The sequence below is a fragment of the Carcharodon carcharias genome, chromosome 2, assembly GCF_017639515.1.
Source record: "Carcharodon carcharias isolate sCarCar2 chromosome 2, sCarCar2.pri, whole genome shotgun sequence".
NCBI lineage: Eukaryota > Metazoa > Chordata > Chondrichthyes > Lamniformes > Lamnidae > Carcharodon > Carcharodon carcharias.
In genome coordinates, this window is record NC_054468.1 from 113,621,598 (window position 1) to 113,642,348 (window position 20,751).

The 20,751-nt window shown below is 43.4% G+C and overlaps 1 protein-coding gene across 4 annotated transcripts in view; it reads left to right on the top strand.

The window, feature by feature from the left end:
* The window catches only part of LOC121290931 (1-phosphatidylinositol 4,5-bisphosphate phosphodiesterase beta-1), an 802,698-nt gene that overhangs the window by 22,246 nt on the left and 759,701 nt on the right, over window positions 1-20,751 (top strand). The window lies entirely within an intron of this gene.

The following is a 20,751-nucleotide window of genomic DNA, read 5'->3' on the forward strand; positions in this document are numbered from 1 at the left end:
ATCATTTAATCTACTTTTGGTGGTTATGGTTGAGGGATAGATGTTGCGCAGGGCTCCTTCAAAAAGTGGCATGGAATCTTTCATGGTCACCTGAGAGGATGGACAGGCCCTTGGTTTAACAGCTCATCTGAAAGGCAGCCCGAGCGTCTCCATCAATGTAGGACTCCCTCAGCACTAAGGCATCAAGTCACTGGAGTGGGGTGGGTCTTGATCTCAAAACCTTCTGGGGTTGAAATCTGTGAGCCTTGGGCCTCACTAACATTCTGTGCACAGGCTGATGGTGTAAGTTGTGCCTGCGGTTCATGCTTTTGAACAGGACAGATGTCCCAGGTGGGCACAGGGATTGGAACTGGCAATCATGACAACTATGGAGTTTGAGAAGCACTCCTGCTCCTCTTGAATCCACAAAAAGGTATCATAAAAATTTCCCTTTTAAAAAATAACTTAGCTATGGTTGGCAACCTCTGAAAAATCCTGAGCAAGGCAGGGCCCAATGCCTCCACAGTTTAACATTGCTCTATCATAAGCCCCTCATCTGCCAATGTAATGGACCTAATTCCTGTTTTAGGCAGCCACCAGGGATGCTTGCCAAATGGTTGGACCCCATTTTGATTGGGCCTTTTCTGGGCTCAGGGATCCTTGGAATGTAAGATGTGGGCTCCCGAAATTGGTCAACGGCTACGCAACTGACTTGGAAGCAAAAGCACTGCCATTGAGTCAACCCCAAGATATAAAGGTGCAGCTAGGCCAAAGAACAGCCTATTGTTGACCTATTTTCATGTATTCACTGATGATTTTACTGTGGTGAAGGCCAAGTGCGCTATGCTAAAATGCAAGTGCATGCACACACGTGAAAGATGAAGCCACTACTGAGTGAGTCTTGGACTGTGAAGGAACAACCATAATACTTTCTAGCATTTGGTAGGATACAAAACGAACAAATGAGAAATTAAAAGTATCAGTGCATTAGCAATTCCAGCAAAGACTTCCATGTGATAGACCTATTGAAACCTCTGCAGATCCAAAGAAATAGATAATCCAGCTCTAATCCTCAATTGATCATTTTTACAATCTTAATGTAGACTAGAATTCCTTCCTTAATGTAGAAAATGCCTTTTGAATCCACATAAGTTTTGGTAAGAAAGTGTAAGTGACAATAAATTCACACATCTTTCTTCACAATGTATAATTCTTTGCTTCCTGTTTTGTCTGCTCTCAGAAGGTATATTAAATGTCGCCAAAAATACCACTGGGATACTTCTGTAGATAAAATGTGATGAAGCACCTTTTATTCTCTTGGCAATTCTGCTTGGTTAGAACAAGTCAACCCTAATTAATTTGCACAGCGCTAATAAAAGCATAATATGGCATCAGAGTATATACCGCGATATAACGTCTATAAATTAGTAACATTTTTAAGGTAGCTTAAATCTCTTAACCCCACTATAAAACTTAAGCAATTAATATTTTTCAGATGACTTCGTTAATCTTTTGGCAAGCTTTAAATTTAATCTGACTGTTAAGTAAACCACCTGCAATGATTATTGAGTGATTTAAATATCTTTGAAAAACTTATGGAATATTGGATTTTGATTTCAGGATGTGTTTTGTATGCTCTGGACTGGAAGAATTAATTTATATCAGTGATCTCCTTATTCCACTTTTATGGTTATTGAGGTTTAAGAATAGAAATGTAATTTTCTTAAGTGGGTTATCCTCATAAGGAATAGCTTTTAGGCAAGTTCTTGTCATCCTATAGCGGAAACATCAACATACTGAAAGACTTGGATACCTTCAACATACTAGGAAAAGTGAACTGAATAGTTAAACGCAGATTCCTGTGTATTTTCTGAAGGACGTTAAAATACAGCTCAACGTACGATTTGTTATTGTCTGGTAAAGTGCATCATGTGTGAAATGTTTACTCCATTTTGTGTCCCACAACCTTCATATTTAATAGGATTCTAAAATTTATAGGTCCTTACGGAATAATTTTGATTTGAAGGGCACCACATTGGACTGCAGCGGTTCAAGAAGGCAGCTCACCACAACCTTCTCAACAGCAACTAAGAATGGGCAATAAATGCTGGCCAAGCCAGCGATTTGCCATCTCGTGAATGAATTTTTAAAAATGAAATTTTAATTCCAGAGAGTAAAGTGCATTGCACTCAACTGATGTCAGTTTGTTATCTGCTGTTTATCAATATATAAGTAAACAGCGATAGTCAAGCAAGAGCTGAGAAATATTTAGAGACAGATAAGGCCTCTCCCTCTCTCTTTGGCTTGTGAAAATGTTCTATCTCCAGGCTCCTTTTATTTCTCTCATTGTTGCCTCCCATCACCAGACTTCTTCAGACTGTAATTTTCCAGCGAGGGATCAGATGGCACAAAGGATCCCAGCCCGGGTGGCTATCTAAACCTCTTAACAGGATCGTAATACAATGCAAGCGCTTCTGATGGTGTTGTAAGCTTTAAGTATAAAATTTCGACAGACCGTTTAGTGATAAGAGCTCTATCTTTCCCATTTTTCATTTTAAGCTCATCAAGATGAAGGATGTTAGTGTGTGGGACTAGTATATTTTTCCAACTGTCAGCATCAAACAGGACTCTGAGGCGTTGTACAGCGAATAAAGCTCTTCTATTCTGTTTTACTGTAATCTTCTAAACTAAGGCCCTACCCCTAATGGGGGAGCTTTGTCATTAACAACACTAATCATCCTCATACTCTTTTGGATGGACAGTTTTTGCTGAAGAGTACCTTATGTTGTTTTTTCAGTGTAGCCATCCACTTAAACCTTCATGTCATGTCTCCACACCATCATTTCCATGTGCAGGATCTTGTAGACCTTGTTATTACTAGGAACATAGAATAGTTACAGCACAGAAAGAGACCATTTGGCCAGTTGACTCATAGACTCATAGACATTTACAGCACAGAAGGAGGCCATTCAGCCCACCGTGTCCGCGCCAGTCAATAAAGACCTGACTACACTAATCCCATTTTCCAGCACTTGGCCCATTGCCCTGGAGGCTATGGCAATGCAAGTTGAACCCAAGACAGTTCTCTGCAAGAGCAATTCAGCCCCACTCCCTCACCTTTTTCCCCTTGCACTGCAATGTTTTTCCCCTTTAGATGCTTATCCAATTCTCTTTTGAAAGCCGTAATTGAAATTGCCCCCACCATTCTTTCAGGCAGTGCATTCCGGATTGTAACTACTCATTGTGCAAAAATGTTTTTCGTCATGGTGTCTTTGATTCTTTTGCCAGTAACCTTAAATTTGAGTCCCCTAGTTCTCAACCCTTCTGCAATGGGAACAATTTCTCTCTATCTGCTCTAACAGGACCCCTCATGATTTTGAACAGCTCTATCAAATCGCCTCTTCGTCTTCTCCTCTCTGAGGAGAAGAACCTCAGCTTCTCCAGTCTCTCGACATAGCTGAAAGTTTCTCATCCCTGGAACGATTCTAGTAAACCTTTTCTTACAAAGGTTGAGATCATTCATTCAGCAACTTCTGCTGCTTTCCTTCCTTCCCGTACTCACCAAGTCAAATCTTGCCTCAGTTCGTCTCTGCCCTAGACCTGATCCAACACCTTTGGTTTCTCTACTGTGTCCTCTCTTACCTTCTCCAAGTTCACTCTAGCCATGAGATTTCCTTCCTGTCCCAATATTGACAACTCAACCTCCTTTCCTGGCCCACAAACTAACTGGCATTGTAACCACTTGCATCTCCTCAAGTAGCCTCCCTCCCTTACAAAATCACCATCATCTCACACTCCTTTAAAAAAAACTCTCCAATTTGCAAACTACTCTACCATCGCCAGCTTCCTGGTCTTCTCCAAAGTTCTTGAACACATTGTCTTCTCTTAAATCTATGCCCATCTTTGCCACAGCCCATGCCTATCACTCTTTCCTAGTCTGTCTCAGTGATCTTTTTTCATTCACCTTCACTATCGTCCATCCAATCATTGCTGAAGCATCTTTGGCAATGGCTTCTTTTCCCACCCCATTTTTATCTCCAGAAGCTTCTGAGGATCTCACTTCAGACTCTTCATCATCTACATACTGCATGCCCTTGATGATATCAGCTGAAGACATGCAAACTGACCACAACCAGCTCTACCTTGCTTGACCCCTCCAATGTGTTTGTGTGTTTACATTACGATCCCTGAGGAGTTGATGCCTGGAGCAGATCAGCCATGATCTTATTGATTGGCTTGGGGGGGCAGGCTTGAGGGGCTGAATGGCCTACTCCTGCTCCTATTTCTTATGTTCTTGTGAGACCAATAACTTCTAAAATGAGATGAACTGCCCAACAACCAATGGAAATGACCAAAGGGCAAGTTTTCTCATTATCAACACAGACTAAACATTACTTAACAGGCAACTAATACACAAAACTAAAGAAAAGGTACTTCCCTGTTAAAGAATATTTTGCTTGTGTTAATTAGCTCCGACACATTTTTATTTTGTGCCACACTTCCAGCCTTAATGATTAAGCTCCAAGCTTCTCCTGGCTTTCCAGCAGTCTCCCTTCTTCTTGCCATGCCAGGTCAAGTCTTCCAGGTCCTTTGAAAGTCATTCCACTCAGCCTTTTGAAGATCTCTGAATTGCCTTCCAGCAGCAAGATCCACTCTGACGACTCCTTGTTCCTTAATTCCCCATAATCCCATTTTACTGAACCGAGAAACAGTTCCCACCAGCATCCTGCTTGGTGGCTAAAACAAAAAAACAGTCTTTTCCTCTGCACAGTAGTGGCAGCTTCTGTCTCAGTGTCCAGAAAAACAGCTGCCCCTCTTTGATGCCCAGGTGTGAAAACTGTCATTTTTCAATAGGTTTTGATTTGAGTCTCTTTTGCCGTAACAGCCAGATCACATGGGACTGTCTCCAGGTAGTGTTTAGAATTATTATTATCTCCCCAACTCTATTTCACCTTAAACAAAAGGAGACAGTTTAAAACATAACTGCCTTATAAAATCTCACATCTGCAACAGTTGGATGAGCTGCAATTTCCCCCAATTAAACATTGGGAAGATCACATGCCTTCCATGCCCACTTTTTCCCAGTTGAACCCTACTGTTCAAAACCTTTATGTCACAGGTCAACCCTGAGCTGAGTTTCCTATTCCGTCACGGCCCCTGTCCCCACCTTCTCCACTGTGCTTTCTAACATGATCTCCTGTCTACTTCCAGCCTCAGACTGTCTGCTGCTGAATCTCTCATTGTGCCTCGGTTAACTTCAGACACAATTATTCCAATGATTTCCTGGCCAGGCTTCTATCCTGTACATTCTGTAAAGTTCAACTCATTCAAAGTGCTGCCTATATCTGTATTCCACAACAAATTCTATTCACTCATCATCCCTGATCTTGTTCATCCTGTGCTACCTCCCAATTGAAATTTCTTAATGTGGCGTTTCAAGCCTTGCATAGGATTGCCCCTGTATATCTCTGCCACTTCCTGCACCCCTTGTTACTATCCCCATAGAGACCGATAACCTTGAAAAAGGTCTGAATTCCCAGTGACCAACTCAAAGCATCACACGACAAGATTTCACGTCTTAAGACTTTAACAAACGAATCAACCTTGACTAAGTAGGAAACTAATACACTAAAGGCAGAAAATATATCCCCCCTTAATTCCTTAACCCCACCAAAAACCCTATGCCATGTTTATAAATTACACCTCACTACCCACAGAATTGTAGTCTTTACAGGAACAGGCCCAAAGTTACTCCCAGTTTCCAACAGGCTTTCTTCTCCTGTTTTGTTGAGTCATAAAATCCAGTGTCTGTCGACAGTAGTTTCCCTCAGTCCCCCAAGGATCCCCAAACCAGCTTCCAATAGCAAGGCCCACTCCAGCGACCCCTTCTCCCAGCCATGCCAGTACGAATCTTCCAGTGTTCCAGTGTTTTTAAATTTCTACAGGTCTCGCCTCTTCAACCAGGGTATGAGATCCCACTCACATTCTGCCTCATGGCTAATAGAGAATAGCCTTTTTTTCCCCTGCTGTTCACAGCAGCTGCTTATTTCTCTGTCTCCCTCTCCGGGACAATCTCTTTCTCTCTCTATGTCCATGGTTTCTGAGTTTCTGTCGTTATCGAGTGATCGAGATTAATGGTTCAGAAGTGGAGTAGGCCCAGGAGAACTGAAAGTGTGCCTCAGAACATTGGAGCCAACTTTAGTGTCAGGCATGACTTCCAAGCAGGCCTGTCTGACCAGCTTAAAGTGGCCTGGCCGAAAAGGAGCCTTTGCTTCAATTAAATATTTACTGGATTAAACTAAGGCTTCCTCAAGTTACCAAGTTGGTTTGGTTGGACTTAAGTTTGGAGTTCAATTTAGCCTCTTGAAGTGATGCTTAGGAGGTTTAATCCATGAATAGTGGATTAAAGGATTGAAGTTTTTTTGTCTTTACTAACTCTCTTGCTTCACAATAAATATTTTAATACTGGATAGCGTTAGTTTTTGGTAGTTTTAAACATGATTTTGGAGCAAACTATTTGGCATTTTTCCCAAGAATTTACAGAATCACAGAATGGTTACAGCACCAAAGGAGGACATTTGGCCCATCATTGGCTGCCCACTCCAGTTTCGAACCACTTGCTGCGTAGGAACCAAGAATGGTACCTGTTAATTGACTGGAAAGCCACTTCTAAGTGAAGCACTTTAAAGCATTTCCAATCAGCCTGGAGGTTCCCGCAGGTGACGGACCCAATTTGGCTGTCTCGAGGCAGCCCGGCCCACAGCAGGTCAGAGGGCCAGCACCCAAGGCAGGACTAAAGGCCTTGCCTGCCTGCCTGGGCACTGCAGTCACGGACTGCCCTGTAGAAGTGCTCCCCACTATTCACTCAACCCCCACCCCCCCAGTCGCCACCAAACCCCCTTCTCACACCAGTGGCAGCCTGCCTGCAAAAGCCATTTTTTAAAATTTAAATTTGAAAACGAGCTGGAGGATGCCTCCATCTTGAAGCCCCTTCTCCCTCACTCACCTGCCAAGGCAGCCCGCTGCTCCTTTCGAGCTGGAAGGCCTCTGATGGCCCTCCAACCTCGAGAAGCCACCAGCCATTGGACACTGAGCCTGTCTTCCCGCCTGCCCTGGGGAAAGCCATCAGGAGTGATTATTTCCCATCGAGTGCAGACGTCTGACTCCCATTCCAGCCAGTAGCAGGGTTCAGAAGCCTGCAGGGAAAACCATGCCTAAGATAAGTGCCTTTTATTAACCCTGCAGTACTAGTTATTGTAGGTTATTATCCATAAATGGTGCGCGACTCAATGGGGTTAGTTTTGATTTTGTGTGATGATATAAACAGGCAATAATCAAGGGGAAATGGTGGCATAGTGGTAATATTATTGGACAAGTAATCCAGAGACCCAGGCTAATGCTCTGAGGGCAAGGGTTCAAATCCCACCATGGTAGCTGGTGGGAATTTCAATTCAACTAATAAAACTGGAATTGAAGGCTGTCTCTGTAATGGTGACCACAAAACCACTGCCAATTGTCATAAAAACCCATCTGGCTCCCTTTAGCTGCCTCCTTACCTGGTCTAACCTACATGAGACTAGACCCACAGCAATGTGGTTGACTTTTCACTGCCCTCTGAAATGGCCTAGCAAGTCACTCAGTTCAAGGGCAGTTAAGGAGATGCAACAAATTCTGGCCTTGTCAGTGATGTACACATGCCATGAATGAATTTTTGAAAATCAGATCAGCCATCAGTTGTAGGTTTCTCCTGGTTTTTGTTTTTATTTACTTCAGATTTTTGGTACAGTGCAGAAGTTAGCGTGTCGATATAGAGTAAGTGTACACACCTAAGAAATATTTAACCTGAAGACCACTAGAACGGTGTTGGAAGGGAGTGGTGTCAAGCACAGTAGATTCCTGTAAAATATCACAATATGTTGCATGCTGATAATTCAGGAGCAGTGTCAGTAGCTTAAAGAGATTCCAAAAGCATTTCTAAAAAGACGTACCAAAGCAAAATACTGCGGACGCTGGAAAACGGAAAGAGAAACAGAAAATGCTGGAAATGCTCAACAGGTCTGGCAGCATCTGTGGGGAGAGAAACAGAGTTAATGTTTCAGGTCAATGACCCTTCACCAGAATGTTCACTTAGAATGTGGAACACGAACTCTGCTCCTTTCTCTGCCAGATCTGAGTATTTTCAGCTTTTTTTGGTTTTAATTGTACAAGTGTACTTAGCCAAGGAATGATAAAGTGGCACCCAGCATTAATATAGGCGAGAGCTGAACTAATATGTACTTTATAATGTGGCATTTTCTAGAAAGATAAGCTCATCATGTTCTTTAAAGATTAAAATTTCTTAAATTATAGAAGGACTTTTGTTGATGTGATTATTAAAAGCGAAGGTTTTGAGCTGCTGTTTATTGCCACATTGCAAACAACTCTGATGTTCGAGAAATGGATCCGCAAATGATTTTTCTCTATGATGGCGTCAAAGGAGAGATTCACCCATTTAGTGCCCTAAATGAGGAAGATCTCTCAGAAAGATCCATCACGGCAAACTGCATGGAGCACTGCTTGCGATAGTCAGTGCATTTATTTTAATGAATAGAAGATTATAGCATGCATGCTGTGATTTCTGCAGATGTGCTTCCTGCGCCAGGGGCTGGGTTTTCCATCTAGTATTGGGACCCCAGTGTCGGGATCAAAACCTCGTCACCCCACGTGATTTTAATCGGAATTGCCAGAGGCCACGCTCACCATCCAATCAAAGATGGCCGACAAATTCCTGACACTGGAGGGCCACTATATTGAAGGAGCTGCAGCCTGCCGTTGTACATAGGAACATAAGGAAGCGAGAGAGGGCACCTCAAGATGGAGGCGCCCTCCCCGCACTTGCCGTTGTGGATCCGCAAAGCTGTGGTCACTTTTCATCATCGACAGCAAGAGGAGGGGTCTTTGCTTAAAGAAAAATCAACCTGAAGCACTTCCCCGACACCTGTGCCACCCCTCACCCACTATCTGCCGTTGGGATGCTGCCTCCTTTCTTTGGCCTTGTTTCAGCCACCGCTGGGTGTCCATCTTCCAGAAACTTCCGGTCGATGTGAGAGAGGGGCCGTGACAAAGAGGTAGATTTTAAAGGGAGTTACAAAAGGCAGGCTTTTGTAGGCAGGGAATTCCAGAGCTTGAGCTCTTGACTGCTGAAGGCTTTTAAATGGCTCAATAGACTGCCCAGCACTTGTAGATGGTGCTCCCGCAACTGATCCAGCATCCAGGAAAACTGCTGGGAATGTGGACCCGGCACACTGGCCCGCAATGGGAAATTCCAGGCCCATCCATTTCTGTTCCCGCCCCCACCTCTCCAAAAAAATCCTGCCCCCTGTGTCAGAATGCAGAATCACTCCTAAAAACCCCATCGTTCTATTTTTTTTTAGCCTTAATTCACTCTTTTCCAAAGACTTCTGTGGAAGTCTTTGCCTCCCTTTGTCTCTCTTCACTTGACAACTTAAAGGAAAAAAACAGTCAAAAGCGGGAATAGCAGGTACCGGTAAAACTTGCCTTAAAATGGAACTCCAGTATGACTGGTGCCGGTATTACTAACTTTTACTGGGATTTGCAAATTTTTACTTGGCTTTTGCTTCCCATCCTAGTTTCCAAACCCTTCCATGACCTCCCCCCTCCCTATCTCTAATTTCCTCCAGCCCACTCAACCCTCCGGGATATCTGTGCCCATCGAATTATGGCCTCTGAGCATCCTTGATTTTATTCGCTCCACCATTAGCTTCAGCTTCCAAGACCTCAACCTCTGGCAATCCCTCCCAAAACCACCCTGCCTTTCATCCCGTCTTTAAAGTTTACCTCTTTGATCAGGCTTTTCGTCGTCTGCCCTAATATTGCCTCATGTAGCTGTCAAATTTGTTTTATAAGGTTCCCGTTAAAAGCCTTGGCATGTTTTACTGCCTGACAAGTGCTACATAAATACAAGTTATTGAAAGATCTTTATGAAATGAATGTTGAACCTGATATCTGTTAAAGCCACAGTGCAAGGACTTGTTGATTTATTAAGCTCAGCAAAGAATTATCATTATTCTTCATCCTGCAGCACCCATACTCCATAGGAACATAGACTAGCTCCCAAAGGCTCTGGGGAAAATATGTGTACAGCACACAGATGAAACTAGCATTATGATTTGAAGGATAGCTGGTGCCACTGGGGCGGTTTACAGTTCCTGCATCAGTCAGAAGCCGCAGAAGGTGCACGACTGCCACTGTGCATTTTACTCAGCTAAAAATTCTTTGTCTCTTGTCTGGGATTTCTCATCACCAAAGGCTTGGGACACATTCTCCAGCATCCTTTTACAAGGACACAAGAAACAGGAGCAGGAGTAGACCACAAGGCCCATCGAACCTGCTCCGCCAGTCATGGCTGATCTTGGGCTTCAACCCAATTTTCCCGCCCGCTCCCCATATCCCTTAATTCACTAAGGGACAAAGGGCGGAATTTTACACCGGCAGGATTTATGGTCCCACCGAATTCAATGGGCCTTTGAACAGCTCGCTGCATTTTACGGCCCCGTCCCCGCCGAAACAGGGCTGCAAAATTCTGCCCTTTGAGTGAAGAAATTTCTCCTCATCTCAGTCCTAAATGAGCGGCGCACTATCCTGAGACTGTGCCCTCGTGTTTTAGATTCTCCGACCAATGGAAACCATCTCTCAGCATCCACCCTATTAAGCCCCTTCAGGATTTTGTAGCAGGATTAGTTTGGGCTTAGGCATTAGTGAATCAAACCCAACTGGTTCACCAATATCCTTTTAAGGAAAGGCAACCAGCCTTCATCATATATGATGTGACTTTGGTTTGCATAAACTTGGTAAGCGTTTCCTTCAGTTTAGAGAGTTGACAGGTGATCTAATTGAGGTATTTAGACTGTTTAAGGGATTTGATAAAGTCAATACAGAGAAACGATTTCCCTCAGTGGGCGCATCTGGAGCAGGAGCATGTAACCTTCAGATGGGAGCTGGGTCATTAGAGAGTGAAAGCAGGAAGCGTTTCTTCCCATAAAGGTTAGTGGAGATCTGGGACCGACTTCTCCAAAAGGCTGTTGATATTGGGTCAATTGAAATCTTCAAGACCAAGATAGATAGGTTTTTGTTAGGAAGGGTATAAGGAATAGGGAACATATCAAGTTGAGGTACAACTCAGCCATTGGATGATGGAACAGGCTTGTGGGGCTAAATGGTCTACACCTATTCCTATTTTAAAATCTTGCTAATGAGCTTTCAGAAAAAGATATGAGATTCCTAATTTGTTTCAGTTAGATTTTGTCATTCAATCTCTGCTGAAATTCTTTGATTTTTTTTTTGCTTTTTCTGGTTGCAGCTGTATGTTTAATGATCACCTGTATCATTTTTACTCTTTAAACTCCAACAGTGGACTGTTGTAACAAAACAAATTGGTTTTGTGCATTTTGGAATATTTCGACATCAAGGCTTGATGTTTTTTAAATTTCTCATGTGAATCTGAACATTCTGGAAACCACAACATAGCTAAACAATACAAAAATGTTCTGTATGTTGTATGTTGAATACTCTCATATTTTTCTGTCACTTGGTAGTATAGAACTTGAATATTGCTGAAAAGAGAGACTTGTTGCTGAAGCTTTTCATCTTGCACTCATCAGGACAAATGCAAGAATGCCAAATTTCAAACGATCACAACAATTTATAGTCCAGGAGAAAAGGGTGCTGATTGGTTGGCAAGTTGACTCTAGTTGGTCAAGGCATTGTCATGGAGAAAGCAATGAGGAGCTATAGGCTCCTGAAGCTCCCAGGTAGTTCAGAAAAGGCATAAGGCTTGAGCATATTCTTTTTGTTAGCATCAGAATGTATATCAATCTTAACAAGCATAAATAAGCCATGTCACAAGGCGTGTCTGATTATCTTAAATTAGTTGTTAGTGCAGCTGTTGGCACACTCAGGATTGTTCAGCAAGTGCTGCCCAATTGTGGAGTCACATCTAACAACAGATGATTTGTTTTGAGTTTTGTAATCCAGCCCAACCAATCAGCATCCTTTCCTGCTGCAGTAGAGATTGTCATGTCACTTGAAATTTGGCATTATTGTATTTGTCCTGATGAGTGCAAGACAAAAAGCTTTAGCAATAGAAACATAGAAAATAGGAGCAGGAGTAGGCCATTCAGCCCTTCGAGCCTACTCCGCCATTCATCATGATCATGGCTGATCATCCAACTCAATAGCCTTCTCCCACTTTCTCCACATATCCTTTGATCCCTTTCACCCCAAGAGCTATATCTAACTCCTTCTTGAAAACGTACAATGTTTTGGCCTCAACTACTTTCTGTGATAATGAATTCCACAGGCTCCCAACTCTCTGGGTGAAGAAATTTCTCCTCATCTCAGTCCTAAATGGTCTACCCTGTATCCTCAGACTGTGACCCCTGGTTCTGGACTCCCCCACCATCGGGAACATCCTTCCTGCACATATCCTGTCTAGTCCTATTAGAATTTTTTAGATTTCTATGAGATCCCCCCTCATTCTTCCGAACTCCAGCGAATATAATCCTAACCGACTTAATCTCTCCTCATGTGTCAGTCCCACCATTCCAGGAATCAGCCTTCACTGCGTTCCCTCTATAGCAAGAACATCCTTCCTCAGATAAGGAGACCAACACTACACACAATATTCCAGGTATGGTCTCACCAAGGCCCTGTATAACTGCAACAAGACATCCCTGCTCCTGTACTCGAATCCTCTTGCCATGAAGACCAATTACCATATATCTTCTTTACCGCCTCCTGCATCTGCATACTTACCTTCAGTAACTGGTGTACGAGGACACCCAGGTCTTGTTGCACATTCCCCTCTCTCAATTTATAGACATTCAGATAATAATCTGCCTTTCTATTTTTGCTACCAAAGTGGATAACCTCACATTTATCCATATTGTACTGCTTCATGTGCCTGAGGTGATTGCATGTGGGAAGGTTCAGGAGGAGATTTATGGGAGGTTACCAGGAATGGAGAAATTTACCTATGAAGAAAAAATGGACTGGCTGGGATTGTTTACATTGGAATAGAGAAGCTGAGGGGAGATTTAATTGAGGTCTATAAAATTGAAGGATCAAGATAGAATGGATCAGAAAGACCCATAACACGGAGGTCAATAACCAGGGGGCATGGGTTTAATCAAGTGGTGGAAATGTTTGAGAAGAAATGTTTTCACCCAGTGGGTGGTGCAGGCCACTGCTTGAAAGGCCGATAAAGACAGAAACTCTCAATGCATTTAAAAGGCACGTGAATATTCACTTGAAGTGCTGTAACCTACAGTGCGATGGACCAAGAGCTTGAAGGTGGGCTTAGACTGGATAACATTTTCTTTGGTTGGCACAGAGGTGCTGAGCAGCATGGTCTCCTCCTGTGCCATGAATTTTCTACATTATTGACCTCAAATTTGTTGCCCTACTTCATTATAGCTTCCGTGCTTTCTACTGTCCGAAGGCAAGTTAATGTCTTTGGCCGTTACTTGATTAGTTGTTCAGAGACACATGATTGCTGGCAAGTACCAAGCGGTCAGTTTCCTGCCAGCAAAGCTGACAAGATCCTACAGGTGAACTTGAGAAGTGGAAATCTGAAGTAATTAGCATTTGGTTCGTCTCAATTTAACAAAACAAATGATAAGATTGACACCCAATTACCCACAAGCAGAAAGCATTGCCTGCAGCAGCTAAACATTACTGTACGTACGTATTGTACGTACCTGCCCACAAACATCTGTAGCACAACTGGTAATTGGTCCCATTAGCCCATGAGTAGGGCCTTTGCAGGAGCATCTCGCTCCTAAATCTCTACCACTTTGTTCCTCTCCTAAATATGAAGGAGAAAATATATAAAGTCGGTTCCGGTTTTTTAAATAACATGCATCCTTTCCTTACCATTGTCCCACTCAACTGTCAGTGCAGGAGCATTATCCTTTCTCGCAAGGGTGCTATTAAGTGGATATTTTGTTTCATTGCAGCTTCGAGCTAAAATGAGCTGGTGTAGTTATAAAGATCTTGGGGTTTTATATAACGTGGGAGTAGGAAACCATATTATTATGTGCTACTGCACATCTGCAATAGCCATGGTGACCTCTTATGTGCTCGGCACTGTTTCACCACAACCTTCCAATTTCAGCTTTCTATGAGGGATTATGAGTCATATGGTGTTTGAAAGATGAAAAGGACCCGCCTCTGCTTCAGATATTTCATGTTTCTTATATTTGCACGTACTATCGAATTAGTGGCCCATTCATAAAAATAACACACGCAAGTAAAACACATTATAAGTGAAGATTATTGAACTCTACTGTATCAGGGAGCTTTAGTATACATGACCTTAGGAACAAAATGAAATATTGTTGATGCAGCTAGGCTTTTGTGTGTTTGACTTTCTGTTTCAAAAGCTATTTTAAATAGCTGTTTCTTTTTACCGACTGTTTCAGGGTGTATTCATATGTTTCCTTGATAGCTTGATGAACCAACTTTTTTTTCTCTTAACACAGCATATGTACCAGATGCAGGCAAGTTTCTGTCATTTTATCTCAGTGGTTAAAAACAAGTCTCAGAGCACAGTCTTCTTGTCTATCAAAAAATAAATGCCATAAAAAGGTTTTAATGCAGATAATTAACAAGACTTTTTGTGGTACCTAGGATGTTAAGTGAGGCACCTGAAATTCACGGGAAACCAGGTATGCCAAAATAGGAGGTGTTTCACAGAATGGTTACAGCACAGAAGAAAGCCATTTGGCCCATCGTGTCTGTGCTGGCTCTCTGTAGGAGCAATTACCTAGTGACACTCCCCCCGACCTTCTCCCCGTAAACCTGCACATTCTTCCTTTCCCGATAATAATCCAATTCCCTCTTGAATGCCTCGGTTGAACCTTCCCCCACCACATTCTCAAGCAGTGCCTTCCAGGTCTTAACTATTTGCTCATGTCGTCATTGCTTCTTTTACCCGAAATTTGTTTCCTCTCGCTCTTGATCCTTCCATCAGTGGTAACAGTTTCTTCCCATCCACTCTGCCCAGACCCCTCATGATTTTGAAAACCTTTATCAAATCTCCTCTTCGCCAAGGACAACAGTCCCAGCTTCTCCAATCTATCTACGTAACTGAAGTTCCTTATCCCTGAGACTATTCCTGTGAATTTATGATCAGATATTTCATAAAATCAAAAGCAAACTTTTGCGGATCTTGGAAGTCTGAAATAAGAACATAAAATGCCAGATCTACTCAACAGATCACATGGCATCTGTGGAGAGAGGATCAGAGTTAACGTTGCAGGTTGACCTTTACATCAGAATAGAAAAAAAATGTAAATGTAATGGGTTGAAGCAACAAGAGAGGCAAGGAAAGAGATTGGGGTGTGGGGGCGGTGGGTGTGGGGGCGGTGGGAGTTGTGGGTGGTGGTGCGGTTTGTGGGGGTGTGTAGAAATAACAGAAGGGAGGGTTTTGATAATGCGGAAGGCAGGAGTGATTAAATGACAAAAGGGATGATGGTACAAGTCAAAATGGTGGTAATGGGAAGTAAAGTAACAAAAGTTAGGTCTCGAGGAGTTACAAATGGCAACAGCAAAACCATTACCGGCACTTGCTGTCAAAGCAAAAGGGGAGCAGTGGCCATGATCTGAAGTTGAGTTTGAAAGATGGTAAAGTGTCTTATTCCTTAACAGTTACCCTGCAATCTGATTGTGTTTAAGTGTGATTATCCCAGATTTAAATGCTTGAAAATAAAAATCCAGCATACGTATTCAGAGATTTTGATTGTTTTTAAAGGCTTTGAAAGCATTTTGAGAGCCTTTTTTATTATTTACCAATGAGCTGAATTGATATGCCTGTCAGTAGTAATAATGGATGTGTATGCATCAACGATTATTATCAACTCAGTGTTTGTTTCCACACAAGTCAAGGGTGAGTGTGAAACAATCAACTGAATAGTAAAACCTTCAACCGCCCACAAACCTTATCATTTAAAAATACATTTTCCCATTTTTTATTTTTAGCGGAACTAAAGAATCAACATTGCCTCTCCATTGTGACTCTGGTGGAATTCAAGAATATATTTTTCTCCCCCATTTAATATTTGCTGAGGATACAATGGGTTAAAGAATATTTAGATTCATGAGTAGAGAGTGACTTCCGCTGTGTGGTTCAAATGGTCATTGATAACCTGATAAAAAATCATAAGATAACAATCTGTCAAGATTTAAAAAAACAGGCTGTGTTTTGTTGCCTGCAGGGTGCACGTGCCGTTGTACTGATGTGACGTAATTGCAAGTGACGGAGATCAGAACCCTACTCATTGCCCCAACCTCCATGTGATACTCATGCTCTCTGTTTCGTTTCTGTTCTGTTCTCAAGCAAAACTCAAACCCGCAGTAATCCGAGCGAGAGCTGAAACCAACTGCCTCGGTTTTTCTTCCCCCATATAAAGTCTGATAAGCAGCAACGCCTTCAGGAGAGGAGGGAAAATGGGGAGAGAATTGAATGAGAATGATTTGGTGGTGTGGAGGAAATAATTACTAGCTTTAACATTTGATGCATCAGTGGAAAACCCTGTGTGAAAATCTGTGGATGCATGGCAGCATTTCTCCCAAACAGTAAGCCTGCTCCTGGCACTTTGTTTTAATGGAACAGAAAATCAGGCACTCTGACCTCCATATCGGCTTAAATAACAATTGCTGTTTCTCTGCTCCTTATGGCACATCCCTGGCTGTGTTGATGCAACTCTCGTTTTCTTCAAGTATGTTCACCCGCCTCGTTTGAAAAAAAAAGGCTTATGTTATTAATTAAATTTTAAAACTTTTATTTTATTTTTATTTGCTTTAGGAAACCTCATCCCACCAGGAGGTTTCCTAAAAAGCGCAAAGGCTGTTTGGCCTTTTTGCTTGCCCCGCCAACCGTGAGGTCGGATGGGCAGCGAAAAATTTAACTTAATGACTTTGTTAATGGCCTTGACAGGCTTTTTAATTGTCGGCGGGTGAGCTGCCAACTCCAACGCATGTCCGCCGACTGAAATATGACACGATTGCACATTGATGTTGGGCGCTCGCCTGACGCCAATGCACATTTTACGCTTGAGCGAGTCAGGCCCACGCCCACTGGCTGAGCTAAATACTTGGGCCTTGATGTCACATTTGACCTCGAGATGAGCTTCCGATCAAACATTTGCGACATCATTATAAGTGACTATTTCCACCCCTGTGACATCGCCTGGCATTGCTCCTTGTCTCAGCCCATCTGCTGCTGAAACCCTCATCCATGCCCTTGTTACCTCCAGACTCGACTATACCAACACACTCCTGGCTGGTGTCCCACATTCTGTCCTCTGTAAACGTGAGGTCATCCATAACTCTGCTGCCTGTGTCTTAACTTGCACCAAATCCTGTTTTCTCTATCATCCCTGTGCCCTCTGACCTACACTGAATCCTGGTCCAATAATGTCGTGATTTTAAAAATTCTCACCCTTGTTTTCAGATCCTTCCATGGCCTCGCCATTCCCTATCTCTGTCGTCTCCTCCAGCCCCTGTGACATCTGCGCCCCTCTAATGCTGGCCACTCGAGCATCCCTGATTTTAATTGCTTGATCATTGGTGGCTCTGCCTTCAGTGCCTGGACCCCAAACTCTGGAATTCCCTCCCTACACACCTCTGCCTCTCTACCTCACTTTACTCCTTTGAGGGGCTCCTTAAAACCTACCTCGTTGACCAATGTTTCAGTCACCTCACCTAATATCTCCAGATAGGTGTCATATTTTGCTTTATAATGCTCCTGCGTAGCAACGTGAGATGTCTTATTACGTTAAAGGTGCTATATAAATCTTAAGTTGCTGTTGCTGCACTCATGAAGCAGAGGACAGGAGTACACTACAACCAAATGAAGATGATGATGACAAACTGAGTGAGAGACAAAAGAAAATTGCCAATGCAACAAACATCGGACAGGATGTGAACTAACAGGCAGTGTCAACGAGGCTAAATCTTTAATGTACCTGTTGCCTTCAGTTTATAGCAATCATCTCCCTGTGTGCCAATGCTCTTGCCAAATAAACCATTCTGTGCGCCATATATAAAGAGACGAACGTCACATCCCTGCTCCTACAGATTTAATGTGCCCCAAGAGAAAAAAACCCACAAACAAAAGCAAAAATACCTGGAAAAGCTCAGCAGATCTGACAGCATCTGCGGAGAGGGATACAGTTAACGTTTTGAGTCCAAATGACTCTTCATCTGATGAAGAGTCATATGGACTCGAAACATCAACTGTATTCCTCTCCACAGATGCTGTCAGATCCGTTGAGTTTTTCTAAGTATTTTGGTTTTTCTTTCAGATTTCCACCATCTGCAGTATTTTGCTTTGATACTACCATAATAGGTTTAAATGTCAAGTGAACCCAACCTTCATGAACACCCACAGTGTTTAGTGCATGAGCGTTTGTGTGTGTGATCTGCCCTGGCGTGTGTAATGAGTGAAAGTATAGATTGTGCATCTGCACTGCCTCATAATATCCGTCTTGTAAGTGTTGTCCCAGTGAGGGGAGGAAGTGAGGTGGGTGGGCTGCTGATTGTTAAGGCCTATCCGGAGGGATGGAGGTGGCTCCACCTCCTCAACCCCGTCCCTCACCTGAGGCCTGGTAACCCTATGGATTAAACTCACTACCAGTTGCCTCTTTAATGAGAGAGCAGCCTATGGTCCTCTGGGACTCCGGCGACTTTCAGTTTCACTGTACCTACTGGAACAATGAGCATTGATTTCGTTGCTGCCTGAACCTGTGTCCAGAATATTGCCGTCAGCGTGTGGGGGCGGGCCCAACATGCCACCACGCAAAATGACACGCGATGACATCAGGCGTGTGTCCCGACGTCATCGCGCATCACTTAGATATTTCATTTAGCAGAAGCGCACGGAGGCGGCTGCACACCCGCCAACTGCCAATAAAAAAATCTATTAAAGCTGTTAGCAATGCGGACCGTCCAACCTTAAGGTTGTCGGGCAGGTGAAGAGCCCAGACGGCCATCGCATTTTACAGGAAACCTCATCCACGGGTGGGACGTGGTTTCCTGAAGGTTTTGTAAAATAATTAAATAAATTTTGCAAGCTTCACAAACAGTCACATGATGGGACATGTTTGAATAATTTTTTTCCTCCTTTATTAAAAAGTATTACTATCAACTTAATCGCCCTGAGGCAGCTCTGTGCCGCAAGGAGATTGCGTGAAAGAGCGCAGGCCCCGACTCTCCCTCTTCCGCACAGGTAGAGCTGAGCGCTACCGGCTCACGTTACGCTGGGCGGGCCTTAATTGGCCCATCCACATAAAATGGCGGCGCACAACGGGTCGTGGGTGGCGATTGGCTCCACGCCCACCCCTGACTGCTCCCACCCAGCCCGCCTGACATAGGTAAGATGCAGCCCCATATGTCTGAGAAACAGCGGTAACCATTTGAAAATGGCAGAGTTACACTTGACTGAGACCTTGGTGGATGGACTTGTAGAATAAAGGGTTAATGGTTATGTTAATGAGACAATGATGTTAATGATGATGTAAGCATGACATCAGGGTCAGATGACCAAGAGGCTTCAAGAGAGCAAGACATAGAATAAACAGACTGTGTCCACAGAACCATGTACTTACCATGAAGTCTTGTAAATAGCGGAAATAAATCGTTTCAAGAAAAGTGATATATCGACTATCTCAAGTCAGTCGTAGAACAAGTGAAACCTCATCAAAACATGGTGGCAGCATTGGAGGCCACAGTTTAAGAAATTGAACAACAGATTAGTAACCACTGGGTGATCATCTTGTAACAATTTGACTTCGCAATGAAGAAGAACAAAATCGAAACATACCCTGGTAGGGGACAGTGTTCTCACAATGTTGGCAGCCATTGAACAGCCACTACCCTTTCCACAGCCTTTCCAACACATTCAGGGTTCATAGCAAGGACAACCTCTGGAGGAGACAGTTTGAAAGGTACCAAACAGCTTTGGGTACAAGAAAAAGCACAGAAACACCAGGTCTGTACCCTTTTATATGCAACTGGAGCCATAGCTGATGATGTCCTGGTGTAACAAGGAGTCAAGGATACCTCGGCATCCTATGACGAGGTTATGAGGGCCTTCGATAATTACCTCAGCCCTAAGAAGAATCTAGTTATTGGACGGGCGAAATTTAACCAAAAGAGCCAAAAACCAGGTGAATCGATTGATTAGTTTATTAATGGCTTGTACCTACTGGCCAACAGTTGCGGCTATGGAGCTTTAAAGCATGAATTTGTTCATGACCACATTGTACTTGGCACGCTGGATGACAGGTGGTCAAACCTCCTGCAAACCAAAGAGAATTTAATGTTAGAGAAGGCCGAACAGTGTACAAGGCAGGCGGAGCTGCGACAGCACAATCAGGGTGTACTTCAGGGAGATATTGAGGCTTGTGAATGTCCATCCAGTATGTAGGCCCAAAGATGGGAGACCTGCCCACCAAAAAGCCTGCCAAAACTGCCAAAGGGGCGTGAAGAACCCGACACCTATTTCAAAATGTGCCAGATGGGGCGCCAAAACACAGCAGCGCCTCAGAAGTTGCCCAGCAGAGGGAGCCGAATGTTTAGCTCCTATCATGGCGTGGCATCACCCAGGCAGATATCACCCTCCCATGCTAGCTCCTGTTATTCCCCTCCTGCCAGTTGCTGTCAGCAGGCCTGTGTGAGGAAGGACAGCTGGACAGCAGTGAAGTTGATATG